Source organism: Tupaia chinensis, unplaced genomic scaffold (genome assembly GCF_000334495.1).
Source record: "Tupaia chinensis unplaced genomic scaffold, TupChi_1.0 Scaffold139785_1, whole genome shotgun sequence".
Lineage (NCBI taxonomy): Eukaryota > Metazoa > Chordata > Mammalia > Scandentia > Tupaiidae > Tupaia > Tupaia belangeri.
Window position 1 is genome coordinate 208,949 of NW_006199665.1, and position 5,101 is coordinate 214,049.

The window sequence follows — 5,101 nt, forward strand, 5'->3', positions numbered from 1 at the left end:
AATCATGGTCGGCCATGTGGGAGTCCAGCACCCTAATCACCACACCACCTGCCGGCACCAGCATTTTGTAACAATTCAAGCAAATAGAAGGATACACTTGGGACAAATTAGAACATGCTGCCTATGGAGGAAGAGCTATGGAGTGGGACGTGGTGATAAACAAGAATAAAGAAAACAGGATAAACGGAACAGGATCGTCCCTGTTGTGGAGTTAAAACGCCAGGAGTGGGGAGTGCAATGAATGAATTCAGATGACTGTGCTTTAAGCCCAGTGAACATTTGTAAATATATATATATATATATAATAAATATATATGTATCTTTGACTCATGCAAGCTACTGTTTTTCACTTTTTCCCCTTGTTTACTATAAGGCACACGCACTGGAGAGAGATAGCCGGCAGAGAGAGAGAGAGAGAGAAAGTGAGAAATCAACCCTCAGGGTGATGGCCTTGCTGCGATCCCTTCTCCTCTCTTCTCCGTCTGGGATTTGGGGCACACACGATTTTGGGCATGCATGTACATGTACCTATTGTTTTCGTTTTTTGTTTTTTTGCTGTAAGGTGCATCTGTTCACTAGAGAAAGAACAGAGAGAGAGAGAGAGGGAGGGAGAGAAAGAAAGAAATCACCCCCCCCAGGGCGTTGGCCATGCTATAGTCCCTTCTCCATTCTCTGTCTGGGATTTTGGACATATACACACATAATACTGGTATGATTTTCAAGGAACTTAAATCATGCAATTGGCCATGTGGGATCCAGCAGCTGAACCTCCACACCATCAGCTGACCCTTCAGCTACTGTTTTGACAACAAGTTTCTTTTTCTTTTTTCTTTCCTTCCTCCCTTTCTTCTTTCTTTTCCTTTTCTCGGGATCTTTATTTATTTATTTATTTATTAATTTAAAAAAGGTATATTGCTATACGGTGCATGTGCTTGCCAGGAAGACAGGAAGAGACAGAGAGACAGAAAGCCAGAAATCACCCTCCAGGGGGGATGGCCACACTGCAATCCCTTCTCCTCCATTTTTCTCTCGGGATCTCGGGCACGCACGCACACGCGCCCGGTGTGAGTTTAAGCCACGGGGTCTGGGACTCGAACCACGGTCGACTACGTGGGAGTCCAGCAAGATAGCCATTATGCCAACTGTTGTTTTGTTTCCTTTTCTTTCTTTCTTCCTTCTTTCTTTCTCTCCTTTGTCTCTTTCCTTCCCCTTTCTTTATTTCTCTCTCTCGCATTTTATTTTTTCTTTAACTTTCCAGAGGGCACACCAAAAAGGGATGAGAGAGAGAGAGAGAGAGAGGGAGTAAGCACCTGTCAGGCCACAATTCCAGCCACACAGTAGGCTATGTGGAATGCTGTTCCCCTAGACACGTGGCCACTGAGCTGGCCCAATCACTTACCCTGGAATAGAGTTCACTCCAATATGGCAACCTCTTCCCCTAACTGCACTCAGAACCCAGGTCCGCCCAATGCTTGGAGGGCTGAGTCCCACCTGGAAAATGGACAATGAGGTTCAGGCCAGGACGGGTCATCCCACACAGGACAGAGATGTTGGTGGACTGCAGGGGGCCCAGCCTGCCAGAGCACCAGCCTCCGCTCCTTCCTCTTCCTCATCCATCCATCCCTCAGCCACCATCTCTGGACCTCACTCTCTGCCTCTGTATCAGGTAGACCAGGCCTCAGCTCCAGATTCGTGGTCCCTCCTAGACCAGCGGTTCTCAACCTTTTTGGGCACCAGGGACCAGTTTGTTTTTCCTTTTTAAAAAGAATTATTTCAGGAACCAGCAGTTAGCGTAATGGCTATGTCTCTGGACTCCCACGTAGTCGACTGTGGTTCGCGTCCCAGACCCGGTGGCTTAAAACTCACGCTGGGCGCGTGTGCGTGCGTGCCCAAGATCCCAAGAGGAGAATGGAGAAGAGATTGCAGCGTGACCATCCCCCTTTGGGGGTGATTTCTCGCTTTCTGTCTCTATGTCTCTTTTAGTCTGTCTGGCGAGCGCACGCACCCTATAGCGAAAACCTCTCCAAAAAAAAAATATTATTTCATTTCATTTTATTTATTTATTTTAATTTGACAGAGGGGCAGAGTGAGAGAGAGAGAGAGAGAGAGAGAAAGTGAGGGGGGCCAGCAAGTGGCATGGTGGTTAAGGCAGCTGGAATCCCACATGGCTGACCATGGTTCGAGTCCTGGACCTGGCAGCTTGTTTTCTCACTTTCCTTCTCTCTCTTTGTCTCTCTCTGGTCAAATTCAAAATAAAATAAAGTAAAATAACATAAATGAATAAAATTAAAAAATAAAAGTGAGGAAACAAGCCACCATGTCTGGGACGCAAACCCCGGTCAGCCATGTGGGAGTCCAGTGCCCTTAACCACCACACCACCTGCCAACCCCAGGGACCAGTTTCATGAAAGACATTTTTCCCCTGGATGGGGCTTTAGGGATGATTAGGGATGACTCAAATATATTACATTTCTTGTGTGCTTTATTTCTGTTCTTATTACCCTGGAATATAATTCTCTCCACAACTGGGAGAGAACGATTATTTTAAAGAATTATTTTTAAAAAAATAATTATTTAAAAAATATGTCTTGAAAAGAATTATTTTATTCAACTTTATTTACTTATTTATTTATTTTAATTTGACTACCAGAGAGGGACAAAGTGAGAATTTGACCACCAGAGAGAGACAGAAGGAGAGTGAGAGAGAGAAGGAAAGTGAGAAAGCAAACCACCAGGTCTGGGACTCAAACAGTGGTCGGCCATGTGGGAGTCCAGTGCCCTTAAGCACCACGCCACCAGCCAGTCCCTAAAAAGATATATTTTAAAAGAATTATTATTATTTTTAAAGACACTAGTAACTTTTCTTTTTTTTTTTTTGGAGAGGTTTTTGCTATAGGGCACATGCGCTCGCCAGACAGAGAGAGAGACATAGAGACAGAAAGCGAGAAATCACCCCCCCAGAGGGGATGGCCACGCCGCAATCCCTTCTCCTCCATTCTCCTCTCGGGATCTTGGGCACGCACGCACACGCGCCCAGTGTGAGCTTAAGCCACCGGGTCCGGGACGCAAACCGCAGTCGACTATGTGGGAGTCCAGCAACATAGCCATTATGCTAACTACTGGTCCCAAGACACTAGTAACTTTTAAAATTTTTTTTCATTTAACTTTATTCATTCATTTATTTCAATTTGACCAGAGAGGGACAGAGAGAGAGAGAGAGAAAGTGAGAAAGCAAGCCACCAGGTCCAGGACTTGAACCATGGTCAGCCATGTGAGAATCCAGTGCTCTTAACCACCATACCACCTGCCAGCCCCAGACACTAGTAACTTTTTAAAAAACCGTATTTATTTATGCATTCATTTATTCTAATTCAACCAGAGAGAGAGAAAGTAGGAAAGCAACCCACCAGGTCCGGGACTCGAACCATGGTTAGCCATGTGGGAGTGTCCAGTGCCTTAACCACTATGGCACCTGCTGGTCCTATATTTATTAATTTTTTTAAAAAATGACTCATTTATTTGTTATTAACCAGAGAGTGAGATAGTGAGACAGCAAGCCACCAGGCCTGGGACTGGAACCATAGCCAGCTGTGTGGGAGTCCAGCACCTTAACCACCACGCCACCAGATAGCCCCTAGTTTCTCTTATTTTATTCCTCTAAGGGGGGCTTTGTATGAAGGGCAGCTGCAACAGACCAATACAGGCACACGCAGGGCAGGCAGAAATGCACACGACTGAGGTGTAAGTGCACACACACGAACACACACACACACACACACACAGAGTGACATTTTCCGTGTCATCGCCCCGACTCAGAACTGCCACCCCAGTAGCGTGGCAGAGACCACCCCCCTCACCGCCACCTCCACCACTCTAGTGACAGCGGGTAGCAGTGGACAGAACAGTGGACCAAGAGCCAGGGAGGTTCACCTCGCCAGGACCTAGGGCTGTAGACCCCCTCTGCACAGCGCCCCATTTCTGCCCCCTTCCCTAAACCACAGCCTCCCTCTAACCCAGTTTCCCCCCACCTCACCTCTATTCCCGTCTAGCCCCTGCAACTCTTGCAAAAACATCCTGAAAACCGGCCCTGCAGACACAGGGCTCCACTTAACCTTCCTGGGGCCCATTGAGGACACCCTGCAGCCCGGCCTGGGGTGGGCCGGAGCCATGCTGGGCCTGGCGGGAGCTTTATCTCCGCAGGTGACTTCCCCAGTGGCGGATTCCCCGAGGCCTCTCCACCGAGCCTGCCTGGGGATGCGGGGCGCGCGGTCCTGGAAGTCCAAAGAGGGTGACTGGAGCCCTGGGGATGCCCTTTCTTCTTTATTTTTTTCTTCTTTCTTTCCTTCTTTCTTCATTTTTCTTTCTTCTTTCTTTCTTCTTTATTTTTCTTTCTTTCCTTCTTTCTTCTTCCCTTTTTCCTTCTTTCTTTCTTTTTCTTCCTCCTCTTTCTCTTTCTTCTTTTTAGCCTTCCTTCTCTTTTTCTTTCTTTTCCTTTCTTTCTCCTTCCTTCCTCCTCCTTTTCTCCCTTTCTTCTTTCTCCTTTCCCTTTCTCTTTCCTCGCTTCTGCCCTCCTTTTCTCCTTCCTTTTCTTTCCTTCATTTCTTTCTTCCTTTCTTTTTTCTTTTTCTTTCTCTCTCACCTCCCTTCCTTCCTTCTTTCCTTCCCTTCTTCCCTCCTCCTTTCCTTTATCCTTTCTTCCTCTTTCCTCCTTTCTTCCTCCTTCCTTTCTCCTTTTTTTCGTTCTCTTTTCCTCCTTTTTTCCCTCCTTCTTTCTTCTTTCTCTTTTCCTTCTTCTCTTCCTCCCCTGCCTCCCTCCTTTTTCCTCCTGTTCTTCCTTTCTCTTTCTTTTTCAAGAGAGAGATTTTTGCTATAGGGTATGTGTTCTTGCTAGAAAGACAGAAGCGAGAAATCCTACTCCCAGGAGGGATAGACACAGTGCAATCCCTTCTCCTCCAGTCTCCTCTTGGGATTTTGTTCATGTGTGCACATGTGCCTGGCGTGAGTTCTAAGTCACCCAGTCTAGGACTCGAACCATGGTCAACTACATGGGACTCCAGTGACATAACCAGTATGCCACCTGCTGGTCCCTCTCTTTTTCCTT